A 10952-nucleotide genomic window follows, 5' to 3' on the forward strand; every position below is an offset into this window, starting at 1 on the left:
TGCAGTCAGTCAGGCTTTGAAGGTGGGAAGAGTAATTGTTGGCTTTGAGGAGGGAGGGTGCTCCAGACCAGGGTCAGGACGTGGGTAAGAGGTAGGCAATGTGATAGACAAGACCAAAGTACAGTGAGTAGATTGGCATTAGAGGAGCGAAGTGTGCAGGCTGGGTTATCGTAGTAGAGGAGGAAGGTGAGGAAGGAGGGAGTACGGTGATTGAGTGCTTTACAAGCTGATGGTGAGGAGTTTCTGTTTGATGCAGAGGTGGGTGGGCAACCACTGGAGGTTCTTGAGGAGTGGGGAAACATGAACTGAATGTTTTTGTAGAAAAATGATCCCGGCAGAAGAGTGGCGTATGGATTGGAGTAGGGAGAGACGGGGGGCAGGGAGGTCAGCAAGGAGGCTGATATAATAATCGAGGTGAGATAGGATATATGCTTGAATTAACGTGGCAGCAGTTTGGATGGAGAGGAAAGGGTAGATTTTAGCGATGTTGTGAAGGTTGAACTGATGATATTTAGTGATGGATTGAATATGTGGGTTGAATGAGAAAAAGGAGTCAAGGATAACGCCAAGGTTACGAGCTTGTGCAACAGGGAAGGATGGTGGTGCTGTGTGCAGTGATGGTAAAGTCACGGGGAGGACGGGGCTTGGGTGGAAAGATAAGGAGTTCTATTTTTGACACGTAAAGTTTTAAGGGTTGGCGGGACATCCAAGTAGAGATGAGGAGAATGGCTGTTTGTGCAGGGGAGAATGAGGTCAAGGGGGTGAGTAGGGGGGCATAGAGGGAATGAAACTGAGAATGGGGGTAAAGCAGGGTTAAGGGTGAGGAGAGCTTCATGTGGTCTAAAAATATGACAATTATTATCTATCAATCAATCTTTCATATTTACTGAGCTCTTACTGTATGCAGCACTCTGTACTAAGTGCTTGGGAGAGTAGACACAGAGTTCATAGACATGTTCCCTGCCCACAGTGAGTTTACAGTCGTGATTCTTATTCTTATTCTAGGATACAGACTGAAGGGGTGAAAGGCTGGAGGGAGAAAGACCTAGCTTAGTGGCAAGAGCACAGGCTTGAGAGTCAGAGGGTGTGGGTTCTAATCCCAGCTCTGCTCTGCTGTGTGACCTTGGGCAAGCCACTTAACTTCTCTGTGCCTTAGTTTCCTCATCTGTAAAATGGGGATTAAGACTGTGAGCCCCACGTGGGACAACCTGATTTCCTTGTATCTACCCCAGTGCTTAGTACAGTGCTTGGCACATAGTAAGCATTTAACAAATACCATAACTATTATTATTACCTAAGGGTGCTAAATAAAATTACATGGACAAGAAATAGGAAAATTGGTTCAAGGAATATAATCCAAGAGATTTTACCATAAGTGAATCCCCTGCTCTTTTATAATCTTCTATATTTCCTTGTGTGATATTATTAATTATCTACAAGAAAAGTGTATTTTCAAATTATTTAAATCGGCTAGTTTCAGAACATTGTCAGTACAGTAAAATGCATTAAGGGTGCAAGAACATTTCATTAACAATACTCCTAATAGAGTCAGAAGATGCATTCCCTGCCCACAAGGAGCTTTCAGTCAAGAGGAAAAGTTCATAATAATAATAATAATAATAATGGTATTTGTTAAGTGCTTGCTATGTGCCAAGCACTGTTCTAAGTGCTAATCAGGTTGTCCCACGTGGGGCTCAGAGACTTAATCCCCATTTTACAGATGAGGGAGCTGAGACACAGAGAAGTGAAGTGACTTCCCCAAAGCTACACAGCAAAGTACAGGTGGGGAAAATGGGAGATTCCCCTCCTCCTGCCCCTTCTTCAACTCTCCTATTCTTTCCCAGCAGTATCTCAAGAGGAGCTCTCCTGGCTTTTCTCAAAATCCATCCCCTCCACCTGTGCATCCGACCCCATTCCTTCGCACCTTATCAAAGCATTTGCCCCCTCCCTTCTTTCCTCACTGGCCTCCGTCTTCAACTGTTCACTCTCAAATGACTTTTTCCCCACTTTCCAACATGCTCATGTCTCCTCTACCCTAAAAATGCTCTCCCTGGACCTCACAGCTCCCTCCAGTTATCGCCCCATCTCCCTCCTACCCTTCCTCTCCAAACTCCTTGAGCGAGTTGTCTACACCCGCCGTCTGTCTCAAGTTCCTCCTCCTCCGGTTCCCTCCGTGACTCCCTCCATTCTGGCTTCCTTCCCCTTCGCTCCACAGAAACGTCCCTCTAAAAGATCACAAATGATCTGCTTCTTGCCAAATCCAACGGCCTCTACTCCATCCTGATCCTCCTCGACCTCGGGGCTGCCTTTGACACTGTGGACCACCCCCTTCTCCTGGAAACATTGCCCAACCTCGGCTTCATGGATACTGTCCTCTCCTGGTTCTCCTCCGATCTTTCTGGCCTCTCATTCTCAGTCTCTTTTGCAGGATCCTCCTCTGCCACATACCCCCTAACTGTGGGGGTCCCTCAAAGTTCAGTTCTGGGTTCTCTTCTGTTCTCCATCTTCACCCACTCCCTTGGAGAACTCAGTCACTCCCATGGCTTCAACTACCACCTCTATGCGGATGATTCCCAAATCTGCATCTCTAGCCCTGATCTCTCTCCCTCTCTGCAGTCTTGCATTTCCTCCTGCCTTCAAGACATCTCTACTCGGATGTCCTCCCATCACCTCAAACTTGACATGTAGTCAAACATGACTTCTAATCCTGGCTCCACCACTTGTCTGCTTTGTGACCTTGGGCAAGTCACATAGCTTCTCTGTGCCTCAGTTACCTCATCTGTACAATGGGGATTAAGGCTGTGAGCCCCACATGGGACAACCTGATGACCTTGTATCTACCCCAGTGCTGAGAACAGTCCTTGGCACATAGTAAGTGCTTAATAAATACCAGCATCATCATCATTACTATTATTATTATTATTATGTGCAAAATAAGACTCCTTCTCTTTCCACCCAAATCTTGTCCTCCCCCTGACTTTCCCATCACTGTAGACAGCACCACCATCCTTCCTGTATCACAAGCCCATAACCTCGGCATTATCCTTGATTCCTCTCACCCATTCAACCCATCTACGAATGAATTCATTCAATCGTATTTATTGAGCACTTACTGTGTGCAAAGCACTTTACTAAGCACTTGGGAGAGTACATTATAACAACAAACATATTCCTGCCCACAGTGAGCTCACAGTCTAGGGGAGGAGACAGACATTAATATAAATAAATACATAAATAAACAGATTAAATAAATAAATTACAGATATATACATATATGCTGAGGGGATGGGAGGGAGGATGAATGAAGGAACAAGTAAGAGTGGCACAGAAGGGAGTGGGAGAAGAGGAGAGGAGGGCTCAGTCAGGGAAGGCTTCTTGGAGGAGATGTGCATTCAATAACGTTTTGAAGTGGGGGAGAGCAATTATCTGTCTGATATGAGGAGGGAAGGTATTCCAGGCCAGAGGTAGGATGAGGGCAAGAGGTTGGTGGCAAGATAGGAGAGATTCATTCATTCAATCGTATTTATTGAGTATTTACTGGGTGCAGAGCACTGTACAAAGCACGTATTGAGGTAGACTGTAAGGTACCCATTGTTGGGTAGGGACCGTCTCTATATGTTGCCGATTTGTACTTCCCAAGTGCTTAGTACAGTGCTCTGCACACAGTAAGCACTCAATAAATACAATTGAATGAATGAATGGCTTGGCATTAGAGAAACGAAGTGTGCGTGTTGGGTTGTAGTAGGAGAGTAGCAAGGTGAGGTAGGAGGTGGCAAGGGGATTAGAGAAGTAGTGTGGTTTAGTGGAAAGGGCATGGAATTGGTAGTCAGAGGACGTGGGTTCTAATCCCGGCTTTGCCAACTGTTTGCTGTGTGATCTTGGGCAGCCGCTTTCGCTTCTCTGTGCCTCAGTTACTTCATCTGTAAAATGGGGATTAAGACTGTGAGCCCCACATAGGACAACCTGATTACCTTCTATCTACCACAGCACTTAGAACAGTGCTTGGCACATCGTAAATGCTTAACAAATACTATTTTATTATTATTAAGTTCTTTAAACCCAATGGTGAGGAGTTTTTGCTTGATGCAGAGGTGGATGGGCTTGACTCCTCTCTCTCACTAAATCCATCACTAAATTCAGTCCATCACTAAATACTGTCAGTTCAACCTTCACAACATCACTAAAATCCACCTTTTCCTCTCCATCCAAACTGCTGCCACATTAATCCAAGCATTTATCCTATCCCACCTCGATTACTGTATCAGCCTCCTTGCTGACCTCCCTGTCTCCTGTCTCTCAACTCTAGTCTAAACTTCACTCCGCTACCCGGATCCTTTTTCTACAAAAACGTTCAGTCCACGTTTCTCCACTCCTCAAGAACCTCCAGTGGTTGCCCATCCACCTCCTCATCATACAGAAACTCCTCACCATCGCCTTTAAGGTGTTCAATCACCTTGCCCCCTCCTACTTCGCCTGGCTACTCTCCTACTACAACCCAGCCCTCACACTTTGCTCCTCCGATGCCAACCTACTCACTGTACCTTGATCTCATCTATCTCACCGCCGACCGCTCTCACATGTCTTGTCTCTGGCCTGGAACACCCTCCCTCACTCATCATATCCCAACTGGATTACTGCATCAGCACCCTTTCTGATCACCCAAACTCCTGTCTCTCCCCACTTCAGTCTATACTTCACTCTGCTGCCCGGATTATCTTTCTACAGAAACGCTCTGGACATGTCACCCTCCTCCTCAAAAATCTCCAGTGGTTGCCTATCAACCTTCAAATTGAGTAAAAACTCCTCACTATTGGCTTCAAAGCTCTCCATCCCCTTGCCCCCTCCTACCTCACCTCCCTTCTCTCCTTCTCCAGCCCAGCCCACACACTCTGCTCCTTTGCTGCTAACCTCCTCACTGTGCCTCGTTCTCGCCTGTCCCACTGTCAACCCCTGGCCCACATCCTACCTCTGGCCTGGAATGCCCTCCCTCCTCACATCTGCCAAACTAGCTCACTTCTCCCCTTCAAAACCCTACTGAAAGCTCACCTCCTCCAGGAGACCTTCACAGGCTAAGCCCCCCTTTATCTCTGCTCCTCTTTCCTTCCCCATCAGCCCTACTCCCTCCCTCTGCTTTACCCCCCTGCCCCACTCCCCAGCACTTGTGTATATATGTACATATTTATTATTCTATTTATTTTATTAATGATGTGTATATATCTATAATTCTATTTATTTAAATTGATGCTATTGATGCCTGTCCACTTGCTTTGTTTTGTTGTCTGTCTCCCCCTTCTAGACAGTGAGCCTGTTGGGTAGGGATTATCTCTGTCACCGAATTGTACTTTCCAAGCGCTTAGTACAGTGCTCTGCACACAGTAAGCACTCAATAAATACGATTGAATGAATTAATGAATAACCAACAGACAATTACTATTGCTCCCTTCAAAGCCTTATTGAAAGCACATCTCCTCCGAGGCCTTCCCTAACTAAGCCCTCTTTTCCTTTCCTTCCACTCCCTTCTTCATTGCCCTGACTTGCTCCCTTTATCCATGCCCCTAGCCCCCAGTCACACAGTACTTACGTACATATCTGTAATTTATATATATTAATGCCTGCCTCCCCCTCTAAGCTGTAAACTCACTGTGGGTAGGGAACATTTCTGTTATATTGTTCTAATGTGCTCTCCCAAGTGAGAACATACGATTGAATGATTGATCACAGAGATGAAAAAATACAGAAGTGGGCCCCCAGGCGTTCCCTACTTTCCCACGAGTTGTATAAGCCAGGCCCCCAAAAAGCAGAAGTCCAACTTGACCGGGAGGGACTGTAAAGAGGGTAAACAGACCATAAAACCCCACCCTGAACTTCATCTTTCTGCAGCTTAAATGACAGCTACAGTACATTCTGCCTATCCAAGTTCCTGGGAAGCTGAAAGGGTATAGATAAGACAGAGCATCAGGCAAGCCAACGTGGGAAAAAGCAGCTCAGGTTCCTGTCTGGAGAAAAATTGTGTGGTCTGAGCAAGTTGGGGGAACTCATGTATAAGACTGATTTTGAATCTATGTGAGGCCTGAGGTAACAGCTCTGATCAATCAATCAGTTGTATTTATTGAGCACTGACTATATGCAGAGCAATGGACTCAACGCTTGGGAGAGTACAATGTAACAGAGTTGGTAGACACGATCCCTGCCCTCAAGGAGCTTACAATCTGGTTGGGGAGACAGATATTAAATTAAATTACAGATTTATAAGAGTATAAAGGAGTGTAAGAATATGTAAGTGCTGAGGGAGTGAGGGTGGGATGAGCACTCCAGTGCTTAAGGGGTGCACACCCAAGTGTGTAGGCAACACAGAGAGGGGGTGAAATAGGGAGGGGAGGTGAGTGGGTAGTCAGGGAAGGATTCCTGGGGGAGGTATGGTTTTAGCAGGGCTTTGAAAATGGAGAGAGCAGTGGTCTGATGGATACGAAGGGGCAGGGAGTTCCAAGCAGGAGGAAAAGTGTGAGCAAGGGCCTGTTGGAGAGAGAGATGAGATTGAGGTGTAGTTGCTGCTAGAGGAGCAAAGTGTCCAGGCTTGATTGTAGTGGGAGAGGAGCAATTCATTCATTCATTCATTCATTCGTATTTATTGAACGCTTACTGTGTGCAGAGCACTGTACTAAGCGCTTGGGAAGTACAAGTTGGCAACATATAGAGACGGCACCTACCCAACAGTGGGCTCACAGTCTAGAAAGGGGAGACAGAGAACAAAACAAAACATACTAACAAAATAAAATAAATATAATAAATATGCACAAATAAAATAAATAAATAAGAGTAATAAATTCATACAAGCATATACATATATACAGGTGCTGTGGGGAGGGGAAGGAGGCAAGGCAGGGGGCGTTGGGGAGGGGAGCAAGAATAGGTAGGCGGGAGAGAGCTGATTGAGTGCCTTAAACCCAATGGTCAGGAGTTTCTGTTTGATGAGGAGATGGATGGGCAACCATTGGAGGTTTTTGAGGAGTGGGGAGGCTTGGACTGAGGTTTTTTTTAGAAAATGATTCAGGCAGCAGAGTGAAGTATAGACTAGAAAGGGGAGAGACTGGAGACAGGGAGGCCAGCAAGAAGGCTGTCACAGCAATTGAGGTGGGATATGACAAGTGCTTGGGCCAGCGTGGTAGCAGTTTGGATGGAGAGGAAGGGGCAGATTCTAGATGGTGTGACAGGAGAACCGGCAGGCTTTGTGACAGACTGAATATTCAGGTTGAATGAGAGAGATCAGTTGAGGATAACGCCGAAGTTACAGGCTTCCAGGGCAAGGAGGATGGTGGCACTGCCTACGGTGATGGGCAAGTCTGAGGGAGGTCAGGGTTTAGGTGGGAAGATGAGAAGCTCTGTTTTGGACATGTTAAGCTTAATGTTTCAGTGGGGCATCCAAGTAGAGATGACATGAAGGCACGAGCAAACATGAGACTGCAGAGGAGAGAGGTCAAGGATGGAGAGGTAGATTTGGGGAATGTTCCACGTAATTGAAGCCATGGGCATGAATAAATTCTCCAAGGGAGAGGGTGTGGATGGTGATTAAAAGGGGACCCAGAACTGAGCCCTGGAGGGATCCCCACAGTTTGAGTGTTGGAAGCAGAAGAGGACCCCACAAAAGAGACTGAAAATGATTGGTCAGAGAGCTAGGAGGAGAACCAGGAGAGGACAGGGTCACTGAAACCAAGGATAGCTAGTGTTCCAAGGAGAAGGGGGTGATCCGCAATGTCAAAGGCAACTGAGAGAACTAGGAAACTTCAGATTGGGTGGAGTCCATTGGATTGAGCGGTTTGGGGAGGGCAGGTTCAGTAGAGTGGAGGAAGAGGGAACCAGATTGCAGGGGGTCGAGGAGAGAGTGGGATGAGAGGAAGTGGAGGCAATGGGGGTAAACCACTCACAGTCTAGAGGGGGAGTCAGACATTTCGTATGAATTAAATAATTTCACATCCATTGCCTAGGCCAGGGGATCTCCTAAGGAAGCATTTCCTCTCCCAGAGAGTGGCCAAGCTGTGTCCTACAGAAATGCTTCCACCCCTGGAGGATGCCACAGCGGGTGGCCAAGAGAAGTATTTCCCATCCCAATGGCCAGGACATACCTAGAAAGACATTTCCTCCCCCAGAGAATGAATCAGCAGGTGCCCTAGAGAGGCACTTCCTTTATCAGAGAGGGGACACAGGAAGTGTTGTAGAGAGTCATTTCCTCTCCTAGAGAGTGTATCAGCAGGTGTCCTATGGTGATGATGATAATGATATTTGTTAAGAGCTATGTGCCAAGCACTGTTCTTAGCACTGGGGTAAGTACAAGTTAATCTGGTTGGACCCGGTCCCTGTCCCACTTGGGGCTCACAGTGTAAGTAGGTGGGAGAGCAGGCGTTGAATCCCCATTTCCCAGATGAGGAAACTGAGGCACAGAGAAGTTAAGTGACTGGCTCAAGGTCACACAGCAAACAACTGGCCAAGCGGGAATTAGAACGCAGGACCTCTGAATTTCAGGTCCATGCTCTTTCCACTAGGCCATGCTGCTTCTCCAGAGAGGTATTTCCTTGTTCAGAGAATGGCACAGGAAATGTCCTAGAGAGGCACTTGCTCTCCCAGATAGTGTACAGTGGGTGTCGTAGAGAGGCATTTCCTCCTTAGGGAGTGGGCAGAAGGAATCCTAGAGAAGCATTCCTCACAAAGAGAGTGGCCCAACAGGTGTCCCATGGAGGGAGTTTGTCTCACAAGAGGAGCCTGAAAGGTGTCTTAGAGAGGCATTTCCTCTCATAGAGAATGGTCCTGCAGGTGTCCAAGTAGTAATAGTACTACACTGTGAGCTCGTTGTGGGCAGGGAATGTGTCTGTTTCTTGTTATAGTGTACTTTCCCAAGCACTTAGTGCAGGGTTTTGAACACAGTGAGCACTCAATAAGTACGAGTGAATGAATAATAGCATTTATTAAGCACCCACTGTGTGCAAAGCAATATATTAAGCATTGGGAGATAATGCACAGGCTGGAATTAAACACAATCCCTGTCCCTTGTGGGGCTCACAATGTAAACGAAAGTCATTTCCTTTTCCCAAGGTTTACCAAGAGAGTCCATTCCTACTCATCAGAACACCTTGAAATGCATGGTAAAGAATACAATACGACAGAGTTCGAAGGCACGATCGATCAATCGATCAATCAATCATTTCATGGTGTATCCTAGGGAGACATTTTCTCTCACAGAGAGGGGCCAAGCAGATGTTCTCGAGGGGAATTTCCTTTCACTGATATTGGTCCTGCAGGTGTCCTAGTACTAAGAGTATTTATCAAGTGCTTGCTGTATACCATGCACTGTTTTAACTATTGCAATAAAATATGCAGGTTAGAAATAAACACAGCTCCCATCCCTTATGTGGCTCACAATCTAAAAGACAGGCTTTTCCTTTTCCGAAGCAGGTGTCCAAGAGAAGCATTTCGTATTTATCACTCAATCTAGCTGTGGCATTTAAAGAGCACTTGTGTGCAGAGCACTGGATGAAGCAGTCCTCTAGACTGTATGCTCATTGTGGACCAGGGAATGTATCTGTTTATTGTTGTAGCATACTATCCCAAGCGCTTAGTACAGTGCTCTGCCCACAGTAAGAGCTCAGTAAACACGACTGAATTGGATTGAAGCACATGGGAAAGAGTGCAAGCGCTTTCCCAAGCGCTTAGTGCAGTGCTCTGCACACAGTAAGTGCTGAATAAATACTATTGATTGATTGATTGATTGCAATATGATAGAGTTCAAAGTCACGATCAATGCCCAGAAGGAGGTTACAGTCAACAGGAGGAGGTAGACTTGAGAAGCAGTATGGCATAGTGGACAGAGCACGGCCCTGGGAGTCAGATGGTCAATGGTTCTAATCCTGGCTCTGCCACATCTCTGCTGTGTGACCATGGGCAAGTCACTTCACTTCTCTGGGCCTCAGTTACCTCATCTGGAAAATGGGGATCTAGATTGTGAGCCCCACGTGGGACAGGGACTGTGTTCACCCCAGCGATTAGTACAGTGTCTGGCACAGAATAAGCACTTAACAAATGCAATAATAATATTAATAACTTCCAAAGAAAATACTGATAGGAGAAATATATGTACATAAGTGATGTTGGGCTGGAGTACCAAGTGGCTTAAGGGGAAGACAACCAAGTGCATAGATGAGGTAGAAGGGAGGATCCAGATGGTGTTTTCAAGATGCATTTCCTCTCCCAGAGAGTGGCCAAGCTAGTGAGCTTCAGAGCCATTTCTTCTCCCAGACAGTGTCTCAGTGAATATCCTAGAGAGGCAGAAGCAGCATGGCTCAGTGGAAAGAGTCCGGGCTTTGGAGTCAGAGGTCGTGGGTTCAAATCCCGGCTCCGCCATTTGTCAGCTGTGTGACTTTGGGCAAGTCACTTAACTTCTCTGTGCCTCAGTTACCTCATCTGTAAAATGGGGATTAAGACTGTGAACCCCATGTGGGACAAACTGATCACCTTGTAAACTCCCCAGTGCTTAGAACAGTGCTTTGCACATAGTAAGCGCTTAATAAATGTCATTATTATTGTTATTATAGAGAGGGCCAGAAGGAATCAGAGGAAAACATTTCCTCTCCCAGAGATTGGCCTAGCGGGTGTCCCAGGCAGACATTTTCTCTTCCAGAGAGTAGGCCAGGGGATCTCTTAGGGAGGCATTTATTCTCCCGGAGAGTAGCCAAACCGTGTCCTACAGAGGCATTTTCACTCTAAGAGAATGGGACAGCAGGTGTCCAAGAAAAGCATTTCCAATCCCTGAGGCCAGGCCATATTTTAAAAGGCATATCCTTACTTCCTTCCTTCATTCATTCAATCGTATTTATTGAGTGTTTATTGTGTGCAGAGCACTATACTAAGTGCTTGGGAAAGTACTATATAGCAATAAAGAGAGACAACCCCTTCCCACAATGAGC

The sequence above is a fragment of the Tachyglossus aculeatus genome, chromosome X1, assembly GCF_015852505.1.
Source record: "Tachyglossus aculeatus isolate mTacAcu1 chromosome X1, mTacAcu1.pri, whole genome shotgun sequence".
Taxonomy (NCBI): domain Eukaryota; kingdom Metazoa; phylum Chordata; class Mammalia; order Monotremata; family Tachyglossidae; genus Tachyglossus; species Tachyglossus aculeatus.